The 27,551-nt window shown below is 42.4% G+C and overlaps 1 long non-coding RNA gene across 1 annotated transcript in view; it reads right to left on the bottom strand.

Annotated features, from left to right (window-relative positions):
* Window positions 1-503: 503 nt before the first annotated feature.
* Window positions 504-27,551, bottom strand: part of LOC118969360 (uncharacterized) — a 41,947-nt gene continuing 14,899 nt past the window's right edge. The window contains exon 3 of the long non-coding RNA XR_005057300.2: window positions 504-4,550. This is a non-coding gene — a long non-coding RNA (uncharacterized lncRNA). The remainder of the gene's footprint in view (window positions 4,551-27,551) is intronic.

The raw sequence follows: 27,551 nt of genomic DNA, 5'->3' as shown, positions 1-27,551 counted from the left end.
ATAGGTAGAAACTTATATGGTGGAAATGCCTTTCTATTCACCATAAGGAAGAGCTGTTTCAACCAGGCCACTTGTGAAAAGTAGTGAGTGCCCCACAGCTGGAGGAATCCAGTGCAGTTTGCTTAACTACCTGCCAGAGGTGATACTCAAAGGAGTCTTGCCCTGGGATCCTGATTAGGTTAGTGGTTCTGAAACCAGGCTGGTCATCAGAAGCACAAGGAGACCTTTCCGAAAGGCCAGTATCATGTCCACACACAATCCTAATGAATCAGAACAGGAGTGTGGGCAAGAATATGTGTTTTAGAAAAGTCCATAAGATACTCTGGTGAAAAGTCAGGCTTGGAAAACTCTGGATTATGACTTCTCTGTTTCCTTGAGTTTAAGACTCCATGACGTTGTATAGGCTGAGTTGAATTGTGAAGAGTGAAGCTACAGTACACAAGAGCCAGAGTGTCTTCGCAGGAAATGGGGAGAGGGTGTTATGGAAAACCGAAAACCTGGACTGGATTGATGACAGAAGAACCAAGCGGCACTCGGAGGGCTTGGAGGGTGGAGATTTATTTCACAGTGGTGGGCTCAGACGAAAGTAATCTCCAAAGGTCTGAGCCCTGAGCACAAGCAAGGGGAGTAATTTACACTATTTTGATATGTGGCATTTCAGCATGCACAGCAAGCAGGGTGAAAGAGGAGCCCAGAGGAGTAAGGAAAACAGTGGAGGGGCCGAGAGTTTTCTGCTGACCCTGTTGGCTGTGTCGAATATTTTCCTTATCAAGGGAAGGAGTGCAAATGAGTGGGTTAACCCATCCCAGCAACAACTCAGGCATGGCCAGGATAAAAGGGCTCCTCATGTTGATGTGGATCCATGGGGACACATATATGTCAGCTTCCTGCCAACAACCAGCATAAACTGCCTTTGAAAACATAGCTGCAAACAATCCCTCCCCAGTGGAAACATACGACATTCCATTTTGAGAGGTAAGGTAGGTCTTAGACAAAACTGGAGACAGAGGCATGTCAAGATGCTATGGCCAATGAGGAGAACAGAGGAGAGATGCAACCTTTGTTACTTTTTAATTGGAAGAAGATGTCATTTACAGGCAGCAAGACAGTTAAGAGATGTCATTAAATTGTTGCCATCCCTGATGAGAAGGTGGACACGCAGGGGGTGGGCTTTTAAAATCAGCCATCTTCAAAAATTATGGGAGAGTTTCTAGGCCAGGGGCGGAGCAGGTTTGAGTATGAAATGCTAGTAAAGTACCAGTTAAAAGGACAAGCACTTCCCTAGTCATTTCAATTGGGTAAGCACCTCTTAGTTATCCTATCGAGATACTGGCGTATTCTCAGAGCGGCATTTCCCAACTCTGCCGAGGAGGACGCCCAGAGAGCTAGAGAATGCCAACAAACACCAAAGGCTGTGTGTAGCCAGATAAACTGGCCTCTTTAATATTCTTACTATCATTTTTGAAATTTATATAGACTCTATTGTAATTCATAAAAAGCATACATAGTTCTTCAAAAGTGGGCGCAGCTTTTCATCCCCAAGAACCGACCCGTCAACGGGCACCACAGCACAGATCCCGTCATCTGGGCATGCACAGACCTGCTTGGGAAAGTGGGAACAAAGCTCCATCACTTAGGAAGGGACTATGGTGCGCCTTTTCCTCCCATGCACTCTACAAACAGTTTTGTCTTAGTTCACATGGAGCTGGTCTCCAGGTGTGGACAGGAAAGGGCAGCAGAGAGAGAGGCTGGAGGAAAGAGGGATGTTTGAGTTGCTTTCATGTGGTGTGGGGGAGGTCTGCTTCCCACCAACTGAAAATCTTTCTCTGCTTTTCCAGCAAACAGAGCTCTCTGAGACTTGCCAACGAAAGTAAAATAAAGTGTAATTTAGTTGCTGTTATTTAAAAAAAAAAAAAAAACCTCCGCTATTAAAAAACCAAAGAATTATCGAGAAGAGGAATTGCCTGAATTATTCATTACTTCAAAAAAAAGTAATCATTGATTTTCTACGATGTGCAAGGTTTGTAAACTGCCCTCCAGCAGTTTTACAAAATAAAGGAATGGGGAAGGGATGTTATGCATGCCAAAAAATCAGACACAATAACCTATTACCTTATATTAAATGAGATTATAGCTGTACAAATTGTAAACCTTTTTCAAATGATGAAATTCAGTGCTGGTAAATTGTTGAAAATGTTATATACCCACTTCCATAGTAGCCATGTGAACTGATACAATCCTTTACCAAAGCAATTTGATGGTGCATTCAAGAGCCTTACAATGTTCAGACCCCTTGATCCAGTAATTTACGGGAATTTCATTTTAAGTAAATAAGCCAAAGGAAGCTAAAAGTTATATCAGAAATATTTTCATTGAGCACAATTTCAAATATTGAAAATTTGGAAGCAATGAAAAGGTTTAACAATAGAGGACTAGTAAAGTAAATTATAGTAAGGCTACTCGGTGAAATATTGTATAGCTATTGAAATGTCAATAATGAACTACAGAAACATGACAAATACAGAAGATAAAGTACTGAGTGAAAAAAGCAGAATATTAAATTGTATCTATGCCATAAATGTTGTTGAATAAAAATAGATTACCTACGAATAAAAACCAAACAGAAACATGAAAAAATCTAGTTTCATTTATTGGTAGGTATTTGCGGGTGAATTTTATTTGTTTTTATCTCAGTACTCTAAGATATTCACATCCTTATAAAGCTTGGTACACAAAAGAAAGTCTGAGCATGAGCACAGAAAGGATTTCTATCAGGCTCACCTCTTGCATATTCTTTCAAGTCTCTCCTGCAAGTCCTCTCCACTTAGATATTATGGCTTTGAGAGGCCCTCATCACTAACTCCTAATCTAAATGTGTCCCACCCCTCAAGTGGAGGGAGAAAATTGAACTTACAGAACAAGAGTATTGCAATGCTAGGCCTGTCACACAAATAAGCCACTTCTTTCCAGTCTAGCAGAAGACAACCGGATAACATGACTCCTTCCAGTCTGATGTTAGGATGACAAAACAGTGTATGACACTGTTAGAACTGGGAAACTGGCCAGTTTCATGTAAGCCTTACAAAAACCCCAAGAAATGTGTTCTTTTTGTAAGAGAAAACAGACTCCTACTTTCCACATGCAAAAACAAAACCTCAGAGAGGTTATGTGGTTGGCCCAAGGTCACACAGCCAGCTGGTTATGGAACCTGTTTTCAAAATGATTCCAGCCTCCTGATTCTACTCTACACACCCCTTGCAAGCCAGCCTGGGATAAGATGAAGGTACATTGTCTGTGATAAAGTTTGAGTCCATTGGTACATGTCATCAGCCCATCTGGCCCTTGAGATTTAAGGCCACTGTTCTCAGTCCTAGTTGTACATTAGAATCATCTGGGAGTGAAATAAAAAAATTGCTATGCCTATGCCTCACCTCCAGAGATTTTGATTTAAATGGTCTTAGATGTAGCTGAGACAAGGGTGTGGTATAAAAGCTCCCCAGGTGATTCTTCACAAAATAAGGGCTGAGAATCACTAATCACCGGGTTAGGACTTATGCATTTCCAGTAATTTCCAATAAGCTTTTCAACTGGTCCCACAATTTGTGTTAGAACAGTGCTCCATTCACTCTTTTTATTTTTATTTTTTTACTGTAATAAAACACATGTAACACAAAATTGACCATTTTAACCATTTTAAAGGGCACAATTCAATAGTACAAAGTACATTCACAATGTTGTGCAACCATCATCCACAAATTTTTCATCCCAAATGAACACCCAATAAGCTGTCAGTCCCCACTCCCTCCTACCTCCTGGCACCCACCAGTTTGCTTTCTGTCTCTATGAATTTGCTTATTCTGGACATTTCATATACATGGAGTTATGCAATATGTGGCTTTATGTGACTGGTTACTTTCAATTAGCATAATGTTTTCAAGGATCATTCATGTGGTACCATGGATCAGAAGTCCATTCCTTTTTATAGTTGAATAATATTCCATTGTATGGATGTACCACCTGGTGTTTATCCATTCTTCTGTTGATGGATATTTGGGTTGTTTGCTCCGTTTGTCTCCCCAAATCTGAAGGTCCTCAGGGCACACCTTTACAGAAAGAACTGAAGAGGAAAAGCTCCATCAGTTAGCAATGGGGCTCCGAAGTAGCCTTGTGATTCTCGAAGTGTGATCTCCCAAGAGCAGCACCAGTACCATCTGGGAACTGGCTAGAAACGCAAATTCCCATCCCTGTCCCAGACCTACTGAATCCGAATTTCTGGGGGCAGGTCCTCCACTCAGACTGAAGCTGAAGTTTGGGAACCACTGTGTAAGAGATGCGGGCATGGGGTTCCAACCTGAGGCATCCAGCTGCCTCCCTGGCCAGCCCACACTGCAAATGAAGCACTTTCAGAGCCCCAAGTTCCAGCCCTGGGGCACTGCCCAGGTGGGTCAGTAGTAACACCCCATCTGTCAGAATCCAAGATGCTGGTGTCACTGGGTTCAGCTGGTACATGAGACAAGGTTGACATGACACCCTCAAGTTATCGCAGCTCCCTGTAATAAACAAACACAAGTTGGAAGAAAATAGACTTAATTAGAGAGCTGCATTCTAGCAGTATACGTTGTTGTGTGTCTTGTACACCAGGAACCTCAATCAACACGTTCACTTCAGAAATGTTATCAGAAAACAATTGGCAGGGGCTCCACAGCCGGCTGTCTGCTGCTCCTCCTCCCCTGCGAGGGTCCCAGCCAGCCTGGGCTCCTGTTAACACCTCAGGCCTGTGCAACATGTGTCATGCCACCTCCATGCCTTTTCTCAGGCTGCTTCTCCTCCCTGTGACACCCTCCTCCTCACTCCTCACTACTCAAACCCTTTCCATCCACATTACTCCATCCAACTTCCACTTTCTCTCCTGAAAGCCTTGTGGGGCTATCCCAGCTAACAGCCAACGCCTCTCCTCCCTCATTATCCACACCACCGCTCCTCATCTAATCAGACTGCTTTGCCATCTCCTGTTTGAGGTCGTTTTTTATAAAACAGACTTTATTTTTTAGAGCAGGTTTAGCTTCACAGCAAAATGGAGCAGACAGCACAGAGATTTCCCATACAGCCTCCCCGATGACCAACATCCCCTACGAGTGGTACATCTGTTACATTATTCGTCATCATCATCTGAAGTCCATAATTTACAAATGGCTCACTCTTGTAGCTGTAATTTGGTGGGTTTGGACAAAGGTACAACGACATGGACCTGTCATTACAGTATCACACTGAATCATTTCACTGCCTTCAAAATCCCTGTGCTCCGCCTATTCACCCTTCCCTCCCCAGAAGCCCTGGCAACCACAGATCTTTTTACTTTATAGTTTGCCTTTTCCAGACTGTCACATAGTGTGTGGCCTTTTCAGACTGGCTTCTCTCACTTAGTGCTGTGCATTTTTCTCCATGTCTTTGCATGGCTTGAAAGCTCATTTTGGGGCATTTTCATTATTTTGTCCTTACTTTGTAAAGATTTAATTTCCATATTCTGTAAACTCTGAAACATATGATGTAACAGGGGGGAAATGCTATCTAAAAACCATGACTGTGGCCACTTTCATGTATTTTGAAGGAAATTACCTAACAGTGAAGAAACATACCACATGAGCCTTGATGAGACTTTCTGGGTGGGAAAAGCAGGCTCTGGGCATGGACTGGGAAGTAAGAGGGAAGATGAAGACTGAGCTAAATTCTGCACTATAAGGAAGTAACTGGAATTTAGGAGTCGGAGGGGGCAGTAAGTTGGGCTAACAGCACTGCCAGGGAAGAGCAAGCCTATGAAAATAATGCCAAGCCAGGGCCTGAAGGGAACATGGTGAGTGATCCTGATAAGGGACAGGACGTCTGGCTTTCTACTATTGCCTCTACCATACTGTGCTCTAATTCCTCCACATCAGACCGAACTTTGAGGACAAGTGGGCCACACAGCACAAGGCCCAAAGGACAAGAAGATTAGAGCCCTGTAAGCAGGGAGTGCCACAGCAAGGGAAGGACGGTCACCATCAGGACCTGACAAACCAGGATGGGGGAGGCGGGCTGGGTCGGAGACCACTAGCCCTCAGAGAGCTCTCGGGAAAGCCTGAGGGGCTGGCTCTCCCCGACGGGGAGGCAAACTCTACCAGCCAACCCGGGGTGCGAGAGGATGAGCCCAGAAGGCTGGACCACTGAGAGCCCTGCTTTGTTAGAGTTGTAACCATGCCATGCCTGCATGCAGAAACAGCCCTGTGGTGCATTGGGTCTTTCTGAATCATTCTGCTGTGATGGTGGCTATAGGGGTGGGACTGTTTCCTGCCAGATCATTTAGGGAGTCCAATATACTAGGCAAAAATCACAATAAAAGGGCGTGCACTGAGTATCCTAAGGGTGCCATCTACTCATTTTTTTTTTGCAGTAGCCCAAAGAGGCATTTAACTGCCTTGACACTTTTCAGACTAAAATCATTGCAGCCATGATCCTGAGAGAACTTTGGGTCCTCAATCATCCATGTGTCTGTGTGTAGGGTGGATTGAAAATCCATTTCTCAGGCAGATTTTGGCCCTGCTCGCATTTGCTCTCCCCCTTTTCTGAGCCAAGGCCATGCACACCTTCCGTTGAAGCCCTTGAACTGGACTCTGTTGGTCCCATCCGTCTCAGCAGATGGGGAAAGCACACTGCTCCTCGCGAACTCCCCACAGATTGTCTGCCCCTCGGGAACTCATCAAGATGCAGACATTTTCTTGAACTCACTGCTGCCTAAGATTTGCAAGAGCTCAGCTGAAACGGACCAGCACAAGGATACTGAGTCCAACCAGTTTTCCAGAGTGACAGAGGGGAGTGTCACAGGCTCTGGAGCCTGCCTGCCTGGGTGTGAAGCCTGGCTAGGGATCTCGGGCCCAGTGGCCCTGGGCAGCTTCCTTACCTTGTTTCTGGGCCTCAGTTCACTCAACTGCAAAATGGGGATGATCACATTAGCAGTCTCACATGGTTGCTGTAAGACGTAAATGAAGCAATGGGTGCAGAGGGCTCAGAGCTCTCCCTGGCCCCTGGTGATGCTCAGTGAGCATTAGCTATTATGGTCCCTGGTTAAGTCACAATGGCCGAGAGCACTTTGCCTGGACTCCATGACATCAGCTCTCAGTGGAATGCTTTCCACTCGGTTATGCTGCAGCTTGTTGCCATTAGCTGCTATTAAGGGACAGTCAGTGGCCCTTGTCGCTGTGTTTACTCTAAGGAAGTTGCAGACACTGTTTATAACATTGCAGTGTCCTCCTTAGAAGGACTCTAGAGACAGCTTTCTTCCCACCTTTGCCTGGGAAGCAGCCTCTCCTGAGCACACTGCTGTCCTCTAATGACCACCGTGGATGATTCGACAATCAGGTTTCTCGCCTCATGCCAGCCCTATGAAAGCAAGTACGACTTCACCATAGGTATTTTTCTACAGGCCTCACATCTGTCTTCATTTTAAGATCCTGCCTCTTTGTTTTCCTTATGCTGCATTGTTCGCCACCTTGTAATAATAATATTAATAATCCACTGAGCACCTTCTGTGGGCCAGCCTTGTGCTCGGAACTTTATATGAACAGCCATTAATGTTCATCCAATTCTACCAGAAAGACACCACTTCCAATTTAAAGCTACAGACACCTGGGTGCAAGACGTGATGGGATGGGTCCAGGTCCCTGGGAAGGGGAGTCAGAGAGCTGGGATTCTAGCCACATTGTCACACGCCCCTAATTCATGCTCTTTCCTAGAAGGTGAGGCAATTCTGTATACTGTCATAAATCCTTTAGGGAACAAGGCCTGGTATAAATCAATGGATCATATTTTGAATAATGTCTTCCCTTGCAAGTTCCCTTATTTGACTGGCAGGACTATGCTTGTGGTGTCTGATGCTTCAAAGCCTCCAGGAGGGTCCCAGGACACCCTGACCGACATCCCTACAGTGAAATGAAGAAGAGATCAGGAAGCAGCAACAGCACAAGTGGATTCTTCTCCTGGTGCCAGAGACCCAATTTACTGATCCTAGGGGCTGCCTTCCTCACTCCCCTCTAGGATCCAGCAGCAATACCAAGACTGACAGAGTCTATATGCTGTGCCAGGCCTCTACTGCTCTATCTACCCATTAGAGAGAATGAATCCAGGCTCCAACATTAGCTCAATGACCCTGAGCAAGTGTTTTAACCTACCTGAGCCCAGTTCTTTGTTTGTAAAATGGGGATGCTGGAAGGTACTCCATCAGAGGAGTACTCAGGATAACATAAATTTATATACATAATAATTTAAAGTACGTTTGGCATGTAGTGAGCACCTTATTAACTGTTGGTTGTTACTATTACTATTTTTGTACATGTGAAGAGCTTGGCATGGCTAGAATGGATGTTAGGCCAACACGCCCTCCCTGGTTATTAAGAACTTCAAGCCGCACTCTAGAAACTGGTTTCCTCCAGTACACACAAGTGCAGAAATTCACGAGCAGCTCTTTGCATGGGAAACTTCAGTGTGAACTGTGCAGGTCCTCTGGCCTTGCTGAGGAGGGGAGGCTGGAAGGAGGGAAGAGGATGGGGACCAACCATCTTCAGTGCACCTGGAGGAAATTCCATCAGCTCCTCAAGATAGAAAGAGCCTTGCGATCCTTTGAATTCCCAAACAAATAAATCCACAAGCTTGACTCTTAAGCAGTATGGAGACAAATTCCCTCCAACACCTAGAGACTGAAGATGTGTTCTTTATGTAAATTCACATGAGCGAATAGAACACATTCTTCTTCCTTCTCTCAGTCAGTCAGACTGGGAAGATGTCAACATCTGGCTAAACAGGGGTGAGGCTGCAGCCCAGGCAGGGCACATAACAGCCTTCCCTCCATCTGCTCCTTTTCTCCTCTCTGCCCCCAGCCCCCGAATCATCTTCTCTTACTGTCACACCTGCAGCTCAGGAAAGCTACCTCAGCAAAGTAGAGTCAAGGTCAGACATAGATGTGGATGTTTAATGAGAAGCATTTCTAAGGCAAGAAAACCAACTACAGAAGCAGGAGCTGCAGTAGAGCAAGAAGAGGATTCTGAGGCTTCAGTTAAAGAAACAGCATGATAGGTAAAAACATGAATAGAAGAATAGGACCCCAGAGTCAAGACTTATTATTATGGTTATTATTTAACCTTTATTAAATGCTTGCTGTGCATCAAGCATGCAAGCATCATGTTGCGATCTTTGGAGAAAGGCAGATCCTGTGGCCCTAATCACTTTATAGATAGGGAACCTGAGGTTTAGAGAGACTCAGAAATTTCCCCACCTGTACTGAGCCCTGTGAGAATCAGGAAAGACTGGAGAAGATTCAGAAGAGATCCATAAAGTTAAAGAAGGGATCTAAAAGTCATGGCTTTTACACCTGATCATCTACATTAGCCCTCTTACAGCACTAAACTATGTTTTCTACCTTTATCTTGCATCTACCTACCACTTCAGCATTTTATTAAAAATAATAATAACAATAATAATAATAAGGGAGAAATGTGGGATTCACATATAAATCAAGTATAAAAATCAAACGAATAACCATATTTGACCTGATTGTTTATAGTTCATGATGCGTGATCAAAACCGAAAGTTTCTGTGATGACTGCCCTTGCACTGTTCACCATGTAAGAACTTATTCACTATATAAGAACTTGTTCACCATGTAAGAACTTGTTCGTTATGCTTCAGAAGATTGGAGACTGTTGAGAATTAGGCTTGGGGTTGATTAATGATTGTGCATTGAGTGCCCTATACAGAATTTTATTGTTGTTAACAACCATATGATCAATAAATATGAGAGATGCCCTCTCAAAAAAAAAAAAAGTCATGGCTTTTATCAAAAGATCAGAAGACCTAGAATTGTTTAGCATAGTGAAAAGAGGGCTGTAGAGGGAAGGAAAAATTTGTCCTGATATTCACTGCCCCCTTTCCCTTTTCCTAAAACGTCCTGAAGTGTCAGGGATGTGCTTGGGGCACGAGCCCCACCCTCGATCCGGTGAAGACTCTACTTTACACGAGCCAATCAGCACTGACCATCTCCCACACATGCTCCCCACACAGAGTGGTGCAGGCATGGGTACAAGACCCAGCTTGAGCCAATAATGTATGTTATGTGTTTTCTGGGGTCTTCTGTGAAAGAAACATCTGTACACTTCCAATGAAGCTCCCCCAAAGACCCTCTATGTCTGATGGGCCTGAATAAGGGAGCATGTGACCCTGAATGGCAACAACTAATGGTTGCCTTCAAATATACATTCTCCCTTTCTTCTTGGGAATAAGAATGATTCATTTTTTACTTGGACACATTTGAATCCAGCAAAAGAGTCCATTTCTTAGTCTTCCTTGTAACAGCCCTATGTGCCTATGTTCCAGCTGATGAAATGTAGGCAAACAATTGTATGGTACTTCCAATGAGTCTGCTTACAAATGAAGACACAAGCTTTCCTTGTGTTCCTTTCTCTTGCCTAGAATGCAGATGTAATGGTTGGAGCTTGAGCAGTCATTCTGGACCTTGAGGTGACCTTAAGAAAAGGAGCCATGCCCTGAGATAAGAAACATCAAGTTAGAATGTCTGAGTGGAAGACATGATGAAGCAACTATACCAGTCCTGGACTGCCTATCTCTGGATTTCTCTAATTTGGGGGAGAAATATACTTCTCTACCTTGTTATAGTCACTATTTAGTAGATTTTCCATCATATAGAGTAAACTTGATTCTAATAGATAGACCCAGACTTCTGCTGACAATGATCTTACTAACTACAAAGGAATACAAACTAATAATATAGTTGATACCATGAGTAGCAGAGCAGAAACAAAAAGAAACCAGATCTTTCAATAGTACATCATGGAGCTGCTGGATCAATCGTCTCCTGAATTTGATGTTATGTGGGACTTTCCAATTACTTGAATCAATAAACTTACTTTATTTTTAAGCTAATTTGAGTTAGAGCTTTTGCTACTTGTAATCAAAAGCATCCTAGTGGATACATGCCTAATGATACTCTCAAGGATGCAATACTTTAGTGCACAGTATTTCATTTCCGAGGACAGAAGTATAAGCAGAAGTGTATTGAAAATGCATTTGGGCACATGAATAAGGCCAGATGACTTTTTTAAATCAGTTATTATTTACTGAGTTCCCACTACGAGCCAGGTATTTGACATAAATTCATCCCTACAGCAATACTGAATGGCAGAAACTATTATTCCAGTTTTACAAATGAAGAAATCAAGGACCAGTGGTTTAAATAAGATGCCCAAGGTCACATAACTAAAAAGGACACATCTCGGTCTGGCATCCCAGCATGCCGAGATCCCACATCCAGGATCTCTGTACCGCACAGAACCCTGACCACAGATCCCTTCTACTCTTCTGCAGCTCCTGCTTTTTAATCTTTGCCTTTGGGAACCACACGTTAGCAATTCTGAATATTTTTGATCAGTCTTACCAAGAAGCCCTGCAGCTGGGTGCCCAGCGTACCTTCCTGGTCAGGGATACAATTTTCTCCTCTCCTTCATGCCCTCTCTCACACTCCGGCTTTGTCCGAGGAATGGCGTATTCGGGCCCTTTGCCTCTTTCTTTCTCTTTGGGACTGGACAGAGTGTGGGGAATATATGTCCTACACTTTGGATACAAGCTCATTATCAGTCTTAACAAATTATTCTGTCTCACTAGTGTTTGTTCTTCTTCCCCACTCAATGTTTGAATTTCCTTTTCATTTAAGCTTTGGAGTTGGGCCTTATGTTCCAAGAGGACCTTGACAACAATTGATTTTATGCTCAGACAGTGCATCCAGACTGAACATATCTGACATCCAATTCATGCTGGGTTTTCAGGCCTTGTTTTTTTCCTACAAATGGACACATGGAAGGGTTTTGTTTAAAATCATTAAAGTTTAAGCACGTCTTGTTCATTTGCTGATATTATGTAATTCAGCATAAGTAAATGCTGACTATAAATGTGAAGCCATGTGAGGAGTACTGCCTATGACTCTGCGCTATTTAGAAATGATCCCCTTCTGTTATATTTCAAAGTAAAAAAAAAAAAGCCAGATAAATAAAATTTCTTTCCCTTGGAGGCAAGCTGCCATATTTCTTCCTTGGATAAATCACTTCAAAATCATCAAATGGGCTAATAACAGTGAGAGTGGCAAATAAAGGAATATGTAAATATCAGTCACTAACATTTCTTGGAATACTAATGACATTTTGTCTTCCCAGACAAGTCAGTGTCAAGCTTTCTATACATAAGCCACCCGAGTATAATTTATTGTGAATCTCTCACTATATAAACCATTATCCAAGCAAGTTTCCCAAATATGCCAATTCTCTGGAATGTTTACTACTTCCACGATCAACTTAAGAGTTTCACTAGTTGGCAATTAAAAAAAAAAAAGAGGGCTGGGGAGCCAAGATGGCGGCGTGAGTAGAGCAGTGGAAATCTCCTCCCAAAAACACATAGAGCTATGAAAATATAACAAAGAAAAATCTTCCTAAAATAGAGACCACAGGACACAGGACAACATCCAGACCACATCCACACCTGCAAGAACCCAGCGCCTTGTGAAGGGGGTAAGATACAAGCCCCAGCCCGGCGGGACCCGAGCGCCCCTCCCCCCGGCTCCCGGCGGGTGGAGAGAAACCGGAGCGGTTTTTTTTTTTTTTTTTGGCGAGCGCTTTTTGGAAGCCTTAGAGGGACGGGCCCCCGTTGCTGGGGAGGCAGGGTGGCGGGACCGGTGAGGAGGTGCCTGGGAACGGCGCCGGAGGACAAAGAATATCCCGCGTTTCTCCCTGCGAGACCTGGGGGCGGGTGCCTGAGACCGGTGCCTGAGGACGGAGGAGGTCGCGCGTTTTTCCCCTTTTTTTTTTTTTTTTTTCTCTTTTTGGCGAGCGCTTTTTGGAAGCCCTGAAGGGACGGGGACCCCAGTGCTAGGGAGGCACGGTGGCGGGACTGGTGAGCGGGTGGCTGGGACCGGTGCCTGAGGACAAAGAATATCCCCCGTTTTTCCCTGCAGGACCGGTGGGCGGGTGCCTGAGACCGGCACTTGAGGGCAGAGGAAATCACGCGTTTTTCCCCTTTTTTTTTTCTCTTTTCTGCGAGTGCTTTTTGGAAGCCTAAAAGGGACAGGGACCCCGGTGCTAGGGAGGCAGGGCGGCGGGACTGGTGAGCGGGTGCCTGGGACCGGCACCTGAGGACAAAGAATATCCCGCATTTTTCCCTGTGGGACCGGTGGGTGGGTGCCTGAGACCAGCACCTGAGGACGGAAGAAATCGCGCGTTTTTCCCCTTTTTTTTCTCTCTTTTTGCCGAGTGCTTTTTGGAAGCCTTGAAGGGACAGGGACCCCGGTGCTAGGGAGGCAGGGCGGCGGGACTGGTGAGCGGGTGCGTGGGACCAGTGCCTGAGGACAAAGAATATTGAGCGTTCCTTCCCTGCGGGACCGGTGGGTGGGTGCTTTTTGGAAGCCTTGAAAGGACAGGGACCCTGGTGCTAGGGAGACAGGGCAGCAGGACCAGTGAGCGGGTGCCTGGGACCGGCACCTGAGGACAAAAAAAAAAAAAAAAAAAAAAAAAATCGCTTGTTTTTTCCTTTTTTTTTCCTTTTTTTTTTCTCTTTGTTTCTGTTCCCTCTCTCATTGTTGCTGCTGTTGTTTTGGTTTGGAGAGTGCTTTTTGGAAATCTTAAAGGGGCAGGACAGGTCACTTAGACCAGAAGCAGGGAATCTGGGGATCTCTGGGCACTCTAACCCCCTGGGCAGCAGGGAGCACAGAGGCCCCTTACGGAGATAAATAGTCTCCTGGCTGCTCCCCCTCCAACGGGGCTCCACCATTTTGGAGGAACAGCCCCAGCCAGGCCAAGCCCACAGCAACAGCGGAGATAAACCCCAAAGCAACTGGGCAGGAAGCAGAAGCCCTGTCTGCGCACAGCTGCCCAGCACAAGCCACTAGAGGTCGCTATTCTCCCAGGAAAAGGCTACAAACCAACAAGAAGGGAAGCTCTTCCAGCGGTCACTTGTACCAGCTCTGCAAACTATCTCTATCACCATGAAAAGGCAAAACTACAGGCAGACAAAGATCACAGAGACAACACCTGAGAAGGAGACAGACCTAACTAGTCTTCCTGAAAAAGAATTCAAAATAAAAATCATGAACATGCTGACAGAGATGCAGAAAAAAATGCAAGAGCAATGGGATGAGATGCAGAGAAAAATGCAAGAGCAGTGGGATGAAGTCCGGAAGGAGATCACAGATGTCAGGAAAGAGATCACAGAAGTGAAACAATCCCTGGAAGGATTTATAAGCAGAATGGATAAGATGCAAGAGGCCATTGAAGGAATAGAAGCCAGAGAACAGGAACGTATAGAAGCTGACATAGAGAGAGATAAAAGGATCTCCAGGAATGAAACAACACTAAGAGAAATATGTGACCAATACAAAAGGAAAAACATTCGTATTATAGGGATACCAGAAGAGGAAGAAAGAGGAAAAGGGATAGAAAGTGTCTTTGAAGAAATAATTGCTGAAAACTTCCCCAAACTGGGGGAGGAAATAATCGAACAGACCATGGAATTATACAGAACCCCCAACAGAAAGGATCCAAGGAGGACAACACCAAGACACATAATAATTAAAATGGCAAGGATCAAGGACAAGGAAAGAGTTTTAAAGGCAGCTAGAGAGAAAAAGGTCACCTATAAAGGAAAACCAATCAGGCTAACATCAGACTTCTCAACAGAAACCCTACAGGCCAGAAGAGAATGGCATGATATACTTAATGCAATGAAACAGAAGGGCCTTGAACCAAGGATACTGTATCCAGCACGACTATCATTTAAATATGATGGTGGGATCAAACAATTCCCAGACAAGCAAAAGCTGAGGGAATTTGCTTCCCACAAACCACCTCTACAGGGCATCCTACAGGGACTGCTCTAGATGGGACCACCCCTAAAAAGAGCACAGAACAAAACACACAACATATGAAGAATGGAGGAGGAGGAATAAGAAGGGAGAGAAGAAAAGAATCTCCAGACAGTGTATATAACAGCTCAATAAGCGAGCTAAGTTAGGCAGTAAGATACTAAAGAAGCTAACCTTGAACCTTTGGTAACCACGAATCTAAAGCCTGCAATGGCAATAAGTACATATCTTTCAATAGTCACCCTAAATGTAAATGGACTTAATGCACCAATCAAAAGACATAGAGTAATAGAATGGATAAAAAAGCAAGACCCATCTATATGCTGCTTACAAGAAACTCACCTTAAACCCAAAGATAAGCATAGACTAAAAGTCAAGGGATGGAAAAACATATTTCAGGCAAACAACAGTGAAAAGAAAGCAGGGGTTGCAGTACTAATATCAGACAAAATAGACTTCAAAACAAAGAAAGTAACAAGAGATAAAGAAGGCCACTACATAATGATAAAGGGCTCAGTCCAACAAGAGGATATAACCATTCTAAATATATATGCACCCAATACAGGAGCACCAGCATATGTGAAGCAAATACTAACAGAACTAAAGAGGGAAATAGACTGCAATGCATTCATTGTAGGAGACTTCAACACACCACTCACCCCAAAGGATAGATCCACCGGGCAGAAAATAAGTAAAGACACACAGGCACTGAACAACACACTAGAACAGATGGACCTAATAGACATCTATAGAACTTTACATCCAAAAGCAACAGGATATACATTCTTCTCAAGTGCACATGGAACATTCTCCAGAATAGACCACATACTAGCTCACAAAAAGAGCCTCAGTAAATTCCACAATATTGAAATTTTACCAACCAATTTTTCAGACCACAAAGGTATGAAAGTAGAAATAAATTCTACAAAGAAAACAAAAAGGCTCACAAACACATGGAGGCTTAACAACATGCTACTAAATAATCAATGGATCAATGAACAAATCAAAATAGAGATCAAGGAATATATAGAAACAAATGACAACAACAACACTAAGCCCCAACTTCTGTGGGATGCAGCGAAAGCAGTCTTAAGAGGAAAGTATATAGCAATCCAGGCACACTTGAAGAAGGAAGAACAATCCCAAATGAATAGTCTAACATCACAACTATTAAAACTGGAAAAAGAAGAACAAATGAGGCCTAAAGTCAGCAGAAGGAGGGACATAATAAAGATCAGAGAAGAAATAAACAAAATTGAGAAGAATAAAACAATAGCAAAAATCAACGAAACCAAGAGCTGGTTCTTTGAGAAAATAAACAAAATAGATAAGCCTCTAGCCCAACTTATTAAGAGAAAAAGAGAGTCAACACAAATCAACATAATCAGAAATGAGAATGGAAAAATCACGACAGACTCCACAGAAATACAAAGAATTATTAAAGACTACTATGAAAACCTATATGCCAACAAGCTGGAAAACCTAGAAGAAATGGACAACTTCCTAGAAAAATACAACCTCCCAAGACTGACCAAGGAAGAAACACAAAAGTTAAACAAACCAATTACAAGCAAAGAAATTGAAACAGTAATCAAAAAACTACCCAAGAACAAAACCCCGGGGCCGGACGGATTTACCTCGGAATTTTATCAGACACACGGAGAAGACATAATACCCATTCTCCTTAAAGTGTTCCACAAAATAGAAGAAGAGGGAATACTCCCAAACTCATTCTATGAAGCCAACATCACCCTAATACCAAAACCAGGAAAAGACCCCACCAAAAAAGAAAATTACAGACCAATATCCCTGATGAATGTAGATGCAAAAATACTCAATAAAATATTAGCAAACAGAATTCAACAGTATATCAAAAGGATCATACACCATGACCAAGTGGGGTTCATCCCAGGGATGCAAGGATGGTACAACATTCGAAAATCCATCAACATCATCCACCACATCAACAAAAAGAAAGACAAAAACCACATGATCATCTCCATAGATGCTGAAAAAGCATTTGACAAAATTCAACATCCATTCATGATAAAAACTCTCAGCAAAATGGGAATAGAGGGCAAGTACCTCAACATAATAAAGGCCATATATGATAAACCCACAGCCAGCATTATACTGAACAGCGAGAAGCTGAAAGCATTTCCACTGAGATCGGGAACCAGACAGGGATGCCCACTCTCCCCACTGTTATTTAACATAGTACTGGAGGTCCTAGCCACGGCAATCAGACAAAACAAAGAAATACAAGGAATCCAGATTGGTAAAGAAGAAGTTAAACTGTCACTATTTGCAGATGATATGATACTGTACATAAAAAACCCTAAAGACTCCACTCCAAAACTACTAGAACTGATATCGGAATACAGCAAAGTTGCAGGATACAAAATCAACACACAGAAATCTGTAGCTTTCCTATACACTAACAACGAATCAATAGAAAGAGAAATCAGGAAAACAATTCCATTCACCATTGCATCAAAAAGAATAAAATACCTAGGAATAAACCTAACCAAGGAAGTGAAAGACTTATACTCTGAAAACTACAAGTCACTCTTAAGAGAAATTAAAGGGGACACTAATAAATGGAAACTCATCCCATGCTCATGGCTAGGAAGAATTAATATCGTCAAAATGGCCATCCTGCCGAAAGCAATATACAAATTTGATGCAATCCCTCTCAAATTACCAGCAACATTCTTCAATGAATTGGAACAAATAATTCAAAATTTCATATGGAAACACCAAAGACCCCGAATAGCCAAAGCAATCCTGAAAAAGAAGAATAAAGTAGGGGGGATCTCACTCCCCAACTTCAAGCTCTACTACAAAGCCATAGTAATCAAGACAATTTGGTACTGGCACAAGAACAGAGCCACAGACCAGTGGAACAGATTAGAGACCCCAGAAATTAACCCAAACATATATGGTCAATTAATATTTGATAAAGGAGCCATGGACATACAATGGCAAAATGACAGTCTCTTCAACAGATGGTGCTGGCAAAACTGGACAGCTACATGTAGGAGAATGAAACTGGACCATTGTCTAACCCCATATACAAAGGTAAACTCAAAATGGATCAAAGACCTGAATGTAAGTCACGAAACCATTAAACTCTTGGAAAAAAACATAGGCAAAAACCTCTTAGATATAAACATGAGTGATCTCTTCTTGAACATATCTCCCCGGGCAAGGAAAACAACAACAAAAATGAGCAAGTGGGACTACATTAAGCTGAAAAGCTTCTGTACAGCGAAAGACACCATCAATAGAACAAAAAGGAACCCTACAGTATGGGAGAATATATTTGAAAATGACAGATCTGATAAAGGCTTGACGTCCAGAATATATAAAGAGCTCACACGCCTCAACAAACAAAAAACAAATAACCCAATTAAAAAATGGGCAGAGGAACTGAACAGACAGTTCTCCAAAAAAGAAATACAGATGGCCAAGAGACACATGAAAAGATGCTCCACATCGCTAATTATCAGAGAAATGCAAATTAAAACTACAATGAGGTATCACCTCACACCAGTAAGGATAGCTGCCATCCAAAAGACAAACAACAACAAATGTTGGCGAGGCTGTGGAGAAAGGGGAACCCTCCTACACTGCTGGTGGGAATGTAAATTAGTTCAACCATTGTGGAAAGCAGTATGGAGGTGCATCAAAATGCTCAAAACAGACCTACCATTTGACCCAGGAATTCCACTCCTAGGAATTTACCCTAAGAACGCAGCAATCAAGTTTGAGAAAGACAGATGCACTCCTATGTTTATCGCAGCACTATTTACAATAGCCAAGAATTGGAAGCAACCTAAATGTCCATCTGTAGATGAATGGATAAAGAAGATGTGGTACATATACACAATGGAATACTACTCAGCCATAAGAAGTGGAAAAATCCAACCATTTGCAGCAACATGGATGGAGCTGGAGAGTATTATGCTCAGTGAAATAAGCCAAGCGGAGAAAGAGAAATACCAAATGATTTCACTCATCTGAGGAGTATAGGAACAAAGGAAAAACTGAAGGAACAAAACAGCAGCAGAATTACAGAACCCAAAAATGGACTAACAGGTACCAAAGGGAAAGGAACTGGGGAGGATGGGTGGGCAGGGAGGGATAAGGGGGGGGAAGAAGAAGGGGGGTATTAAGATTAGCATGCATGGGGGGGAGGGAGAAAGGGGAGGGTGGGCTGCACAACACAGAGAGGACAAGTAGTGACTCTACCACATTTTGCTAAGCTGATGGACAGTAACCGTAATGTGGTTGTTAGGGGGGACCTGATATAGGGGAGAGCATAGTAAACATAGTATTCTTCAGGTAAGTGTAGATTAAAAATTTAAAAAAAAAAAAAGAAAGAAAGAAAGAAAAGGGGGATTACTCCTTAACAGGATAAAACTATTGGTAAATCAAAGATCAACGCATGCTTTAAATATCCTTAATGTTGATCACTTAAAGGGTGTCAGATGATCAGCTATGGAGGTACTCTTTTCTGATAATATTCCTTTCTCTTAATTAAAAAAAAAAAAAGAAAGCAGTTACTGTGTGCTGACCTCCAATGAGTTCTGCACAGTGGTATAGAGGGCATGTCAAAGTGTGGGCAAAGGGTCTGTTTGTTTCTACGCAGAAGATCAAGGCCTAGCTTGGATACCCAGAAAATGAACTAAGATACGATATGAGGAGGAGCTTCCGGCATCAGCACTCTCTGGAGGACTCGTGCCAGGGGATGATCATCAAAAAGCCTCCACAGGGATCCGGACGATGCTGCGGTTGTGGCTGCATCCAGCCCACCGTCTCCTGGACTTGCCATAAGAAGGAGGAGGGAGATGTCTAGGCTGGCATGTGCATACAGTGAGACAACGAATTTGACTGGATCTGTACTGTTGGAACTCAACCAGGAGTTGGGAGGGGTGCAAGTTGTAGCACCCCAAAATCTCATGACTATAGACTATCTATGGTTAAAAGAACATATGGGATGTGAACAGATCCCAGAAATGGGCTGCTTTAATTTGTCTGATGGTTCAAGTACAGTTGGACAATATCCATCATATCATAGATAAATTTTCACAAATGCCTAGGGTGCCTAAATGGTTTTCTTGGCTTCACTGGAGATGGCTGGTAATTATAGATTTGCTTTGTTTATGTCACCGTATTCCTATTATGTTAATATGTGTGTGCAAATTAGTTAGTAGTTTAAAACCTATACATACTTAAGGTACTATACAAGAAGATATGTCAAAGAAATAATCAATCCTCCCAAGTTTCCTTCATATGCTACATCTATAGCTTTTCTTCTTCCTTCCTAATTACAAACCTTAAATAGAATTCGTGCCTCATATCGAATTTACCGAGTATCATAATTCCTCCAGGTGGTAAAGATACCTCGAGACAAGTGCTGGGCATAGAAGCCACAGGGCATAAATCTGCAAAGAAGTAAAAAGCTAACCTTTGCAAACAATATGGCTTCTCTCTCACTTACCAACTTTACATTTCCCTGTATGGCCCCGGAAGATGACTGGTTAGCCAGAGACGGGTAAGATTCCTCAAGGGAGGAACAACCTAAGACAGGCACAGTCGCAGGGGGGCCATCAGGTGAGAATTTGGGGATCAACAGAGGTGAGGCTCAGAACCTCACCCCCCCTGCTTTGAGAGAAATCTTCTACATCCGTGGATGTCTTGCTGCCCTTGTCTAGCCTGGATTAATACTTAGTCCATAGGCACACACCTGATCATCTGATCATCTATATTTGCCTTCTTACAGCACTAAACTATGTTTTCTACCTTTATCTTGCATCTACCTACCACTTCAGCATTTTATTAAAAATAAAAATAATAATAATAATAGGAGAAATGTGGGATCAACATATAAATCAAGTACAAAAATCAAATGAATATTCATATTTGACCTGATGGTTTATAGGTCATATTGCATGATCAAAACCGAAAGTTTCTGTGATGAATGCCCTTGTACTGTTCACCATGTAAGAATTTATTCACTCTGTAAGAATTCGTTCACCATGTAAGAACTTGTTCGTTATGCTTCAGAAGATTGGAGACTGACGAGAATTAGGCTTGAGATGGATTAATGATTGTACATTGAGCATTGACCCCCCTATACTGAATTTTATTGTTGTTAACAACCATTTGATCAATAAATATGAGAGATGCCCTCTCAAAAAAAAAAAAAAAAAAAAAAAAAAAAAAAAAAAAGCAATGGGGATCCTTCTGCATCCAGAAAATAGGTATTTCCCAATCAGCAAATTAGAAGTGAGAAATTCTGTATTAAATATATTTCATATGCTTAAATATATTTGTATATTTTGTATACATCTAGCAGAGCACTGTTAAAATAGTATATGTTCAAGAGAGCAAGAAGACAAGCCACAGACTGGGTGAAAATATTTGCAAAAACACATCTGATAAAGGACTGTTACCCAAAATATACAAAGAACTCCTAAAATTCAACAATAAGAAATCAAACAACCTGATTTTTAAAGTGGGCAAAAGATGTGAACAGACATCTCACCAAAGAAGATATACAAATGGCAAATAAGCATATGAAAAGATTCTCAACATCTAATGTTATTAGGCAATTGCAAATGAAAACAGTAATGAGATACTTACCATATACCTATCTGAATGGCCAAAATCCACAACAATAACATCACCAAATGCCAGCAAGGATGTGGAGCAACAGAAACTCTCATTCATTGCTGGTGGGAATGCAAAACGGTACAGCCACTTTGGAAGATAGTATGGCAGTTTCTTACAAAACTAGATATACTCTGACCATATGATTCAGCAGTCATTCTCCTTGGGTATTTATCAAAATGAATTGAAAACTTACTTCTACACAAAAACCTGCACATGGACATTGTGGAGAAAGTGAAGATTCCTATGGCCAGGATACTCACCTGGCCCTGGTCGGCTTGCTCACTACAAACATATGGGCAATATGTTGTTACTGACACTATATAAAGAGCTTCACCCAGTGCTCTGGGCTGCTGCACAGCTGCAGGGCTGCAAGGCTGCAGACCAGAGGCTGGAGTGGTGGCAGCACTCAGGACAGAGACTGAGACAGCTGCAGGGGCAGAGAGGCCCAGAGACAGAGACCGGCTTGCTGCAAGCGGACTCTCTGAGTGGTTGGGATTCTAGTGATTGACCTACCACCATGGGAATAAAGTTGGGTATAAACCTTTTCACCCCAAAAACATTCCATTATCATTTTTTTGGTCTCATTGAATCCATAGTGAACTTGTTCAGGTCTGAAACACACTGGCAAGACAGATGCTGACAGCAGCTTTATTCATAATTGCCAAAACTTGGTAGCAACCAGAACTCCTTCAGTAGGTGAATGCGTAGATAAACTCTAGTAATCCAGACCACTGAATATTATTCAGCACTAAAAAGATGTAAGCTCTCGTGACACAAAAAGACATGGAGGAATCTTAAGTGCACAGTACCAAGTGAAAGAAGCCAGTATGAAAAGGCTACATCCTATATGATTCCTACTATGTGACATCCTGGAAAAGACAAAACTATAGAAAGTAAAAAGATCTGTGGCTGCCAGGGGCTCAGGGGAGGGAAGGGTAAATAGGTGGAGCACAGAGATTTTTAGGGCTGTGAAACTGCCCTGGATGGTACTGTAATGGTGGCTATATGTCATTATACATTTGTCCAAACCCATAGAATGAAGAGGGAACCCTCATGTAAACTATGGGCTTTGGGTGACAACGATGTGTCCCTGCAGGTTCATCAGTTGTAACAAACATACCCTCTGATAGGAGATGATGATGTCAGGCAGGTTGTGCATATGGGAAGAGCAGGTATGTGGGAACTCTGTAATTTCTGTGAATTTTGCTATGACCCTAAAACTGCTTTAAAAAATAAAGTCAGTTTTGCCAGGTAACAGCAAAGCTCAACAAAAACCAGTTCCTACTAGAGATGCCACTGTGTGCCGCCATTACCCTGGAGGATGGGAGCAGATGCTCTGCTTTCTGAAAAGCAGGAAGTTGTGCATTTCCACTGGACTCAGTCATGGAAACCATGAGACCAGAGAAGTTTCTGTAACCCTGTAAACAAAGCCAGACATCTCATTTCAGTCTAAAGGGCAGATACCGAACAGCCCCAATGTTACCAAACGCCATTGTTAATGCCACACATAGTCTCCACCCTACACACACCATTCGTAGGAGGTGTGGCAGGAAAGTCCGTATGAAATGATCACTACCTCTGGCCTGAAATTAAACAAATACAGATGGGAGAATGTTTAATGCAAATTATTTCTCTTCTAAAGCTTAGAAAGTTCTTACATTGCTGTTCAGAAAGGCTCTTTATAACTACTGTCAGCTAAAAGGCTAAAAGAAAACAACCCCATTGGGAAAATAATTTTACTGAGCCTCAACTATTCTGAGGAAGATCATGAACATCAACATGGAAGTGTACTCAAATAAGTTACATGCCAGAGTATGTGCTGAAGTTTGCAGGTTCATTTTAAAAAGAAAATAAGCATATAGTCCAGCTCCCTATCAGAAGTTTTACCAACACCCAAACTCACAAGTTCAGGTGCTTTGAAAGGACTTTGAAAAGCATTTAGTTCAATCTGCCACTCAATACAGGAATCTCTTTAAAACGTGTTTGATAAACCACCTTGCCACCTCTGCTTAAAGAGAGAATTTGCTGTTCTCTAAAACTCCCCATTTTGCTGTTAGGACATTTTTGCTTGTTGTTAGCAAATCCTGTCTCCATCTAACTCCCAAACATTGGGCTATTCCCTTCCTCTAGAACCAGAGACTAAGAATGACTCCCCTCCTGGCTCTAGCTCTTATTGGCTGTGTGACCTTCAGTAAGTTACTGAATCCTACTGTGCCTCTGCTGTAGCCACTGAAAGGAGAAGATAATGGCACCTACCTCCTAGGGTGGAAATGAGGACAAGATACTAGCACCATACCTGGCTTTTCTGATTGGTGCCCCATAATTATTAGCAATTATAACAATTAGTTATTGCATTCAACAACCCTTCCGATAACTATGGAGTAGTGATTGCATTATTAGGCTTGCAAGGAATAGAGACATTCTAGCCTTATGTTAAGTCAGTGACTGTCAGCCTTTCTGTGGAATACTAGCTACTACATATTTGAAGGGTTTCAATGGTCCTCACAGACTTGTCCTGGGGTACAACTGTTCCCTTTCTGAATCACTACTGCTTGAGTGTGACTTTACTTTCCTGATAGATCCTCAGAAGGCCAACTTCTCACATGTTCTCATTTCTTCAGCAAGAGCTTGCTGTCAGGTTCCACCTTGACCCTTGACCTCTGACTACAGCAGGCTGGACTCTGGCTGTGTGCCACATCATTTGGTGCTCACTTTAGCAATCTTGCTTTCTGGAATTGCATAACAACAGAGATGCTAAAATAAAAGAAGAAGAGAAGTTTTACATGTTGCCAAAATTTGGCAACACACTTTGGGAGAGTTTGAGGCAGTGTGGTACACCATGACACTTCAACTAAGAAGCATTGTCTTAAGTAACGGGGTTTATTTGGGGGCCACCCTGGGAAACAAAGGAGTCCAGAGTCTCCACCTCAGAGCCAGGCCTCATGGAAACTAGAGCTCAGTCCAAGGTTGCTTAGGATACAGTGTAGCTCTAACAACTGGGTTATAACAGTAAATAAAACTGCCATCTGTTGAGCTCTTAATATGGGCCAGGCACCATGCCAAGCATTCTACAAGTGTTAGCTATCTTATTTTCTTAAACCTGTTTAAATGGTGGAATAAAATACTATTAAGGTGTTCAAAACAAATGTACAGTATAATGAATAATCACAGAGTAAACACTTGCATAACTACCTCCTTGGTCAAGAAATAGAATTCTTTCTAGCACTACAGAATCCCTCAGCACTAGTATCCCCTTCCAGTCTCAGAATCCTTCTCTCCCCTCCTCTATATTATTCTGACATTTTTTTTTTTGAGAGGGCATCTCTCATATTTATTGATCAAATGGTTGTTAACAACAATAAAATTCAGTATAGGGGGGTCAATGCTCAATGTACAATCATTAATCCATCTCAAGTCTAATTCTCGTCAGTCTCCAATCTTCTGAAGCATAATGAACAAGTTCTTACATGGTGAACGAATTCTTACATAGTGAATAAATTCTTACATGGTGAACAGTACAAGGGCATTCATCACAGAAACTTTCGGTTTTGATCACGCATTATGACCTATAAACAATCAGGTCAAATATGAATATTCGTTTGATTTTTGTACTTGATTTATATGTTGATCCCACATTTCTCCCTTTATTATTATTATTATTTTTATTTTTAATAAAATGCTGAAGTGGTAGGTAGATGCAAGATAAAGGTAGAAAACATAGTTTAGTGCTGTAAGAGGGCAAATGTAGATGATCAGATGATCAGGTGTGTGCCTATGGACTAAGTATTAATCCAGGCTAGACAAGGGCAGCAAAACATCCACGGATGCAGAAGATTTCTCTCAAAGCAGAGGGGGTGAGGTTCTGAGCCTCACCTCTGTTGATCCCCAAATTCTCACCTGATGGCCCCCCTGCGACTTATTCTGACATTTTTGATGGTCACTTTCTTCTTTTCTTCAAAGTTTGCTCAACAGATATGCTATACAATATAGACTCCATTATACAGTTGTTTCACCTATTAAATTTAAGGTAAAATCATATGCTATGTGTTATTTCTTTTGTTCAACATTGTGCTTATAAGATCTACTTATGTGGTTCCCAATAGCATACTTCATTCATTTTCAGTGTTATATAATACCTCAATTGTGCAAATATATCACAATCTTTTTATTCATCCTACAGCTGATTGATATTTGTGTTGTTTCTAGCATGAGGCCATGCACAAAGTCATGGACATGCTTATATATATTCCAGTGTATCTGTAAGTTCCTCTTAGATATGTATGTACAAGAAGAGAGTTGCTAGGTTATGTAATGTGCCTGTTTTCAGATTTACTATATAATGTAACATGTTTTCCACAATAATTACACAAATCCACATTCTCACCAGTAGCATATAGATGTCCTGTTATTCCACAGCCTCACCAACACTGGTTGGTATCAGATTTTTCAAAGTCTGCCAGTCAGATTTGTGTGTGTGCTATTTAATTGTAGTTTTAATTTAATTTAATTTAATTTAATTTAATTTAATTTAATTTAATTTAATTTTAGCCTGTTTTTTTAACCTGAAATACACAGACTTCTGTTTCATACATTTCTCTCAATGCTTTTGCTCGGCATTGTGTTTATAAGATTCACTGTGTTGGTGCATGTGGAAGACCACTGTATGGTTGATCATATTTTCATTTATTTTTTGGCCATGTAAATACCCTCTTTGGGTGAATGCTCATTCAAGTTTTTTTGCTTGTTTTTTATTGGATTAGCTATCTTCATTGATTTGTAGGAACTTTATTTTAACTCTTACTTCTGGATATTGGTTTTCTTGTGGTTTTATGTGTTGCAAATATCTTCTCCCACCCTTATGTGTATCTCTTTAATTCTTAAAATGAGCCCTAGAAATAAATATCATGGTGTCTATTTTATAGTTGAAAGAGCTAATTAGCATGTTCAAGGTCACCCAGCTCATCAGCATCAGAGCTGGGAAATCAAACCTAGATCTGCTTGGTGGAAAGCCTGGCTCTTACTCACCTGGCCACACTGGGGGTCAGGGGCCCAACAATCCCTCTCTGGCCTTTGTTCCTACCCCAGCTTGTCTCCCCTTCCTTCCTCCTGACTTTGGCTTACTCATGACTTCCGCTTCCTGCCTTCCTGTGTGGCCTTTCTGATGTCCCCCGGCTCCAGATGTTGGCACTCCGTGGGTTCCTCAGACTCCCGAAGGAGGCCTCATCAGCTCCTTTGGCACTGCCCCCTATGTGGGCAGGCTTCCACACACACCATATCATCGCCACAGCTCAAGCACTCTCCCAGTCCAACCGGCTGCAGCCAGAGCAGCAGAATCACACAGTAATCTTGCCTCGGATGGAGTGGTGGGCCTAAGAGGTGCCCGGAGCACAGTGGCAGCTCTCCAGAGGAGTCATCAGCTCTGAGCTTCATTTCTCACGTAACCACCACCTGCACCTTGACATCTCATCAGCCCGATGACAGTGCCCATTCAATCTTTCCGCGCACCTGGGCACCTTCCGCAACACCATCCTCTCCCACATTCCCCACCTAAGCTCACTCAGCACGAATTCCTGTCAGATCCTATCTGGCCTTTAAGAACTCTTAAATCCACCCACTTCTCTACACTTCTAGCCTCCGCCTCTGTCCAGGATACCCCCTCGTTCTGGCTACCACCGTCTCTCACCTGGACTCCCAAAATAGCTACTTCCTGTTCTCTTTGCTTCCACTCTCCCCTCTTCCTCATCTGGTCTTCACACATCAGCCAGAGGGATCTGTTCAAAATACCTATCTGATCATGTCAAGGTGTTCAAAACCTTCCACTGGCTTTTATTCCTTGGGATGAAGCCAAAACCCTTAAGATGAAAGTCCAAAGACCTGCAAGGTCTGGCCCTTGCCTCCCTCTTCGCTCTCCTCCCTTCCCCTCTGC

The sequence above is a fragment of the Manis javanica genome, chromosome 6, assembly GCF_040802235.1.
Source record: "Manis javanica isolate MJ-LG chromosome 6, MJ_LKY, whole genome shotgun sequence".
Classification (NCBI taxonomy): Eukaryota; Metazoa; Chordata; class Mammalia; order Pholidota; family Manidae; genus Manis; species Manis javanica.
Note: the sequence above shows the minus strand (reverse complement) of the source record. Positions and strands in the feature narration are given on the sequence as shown.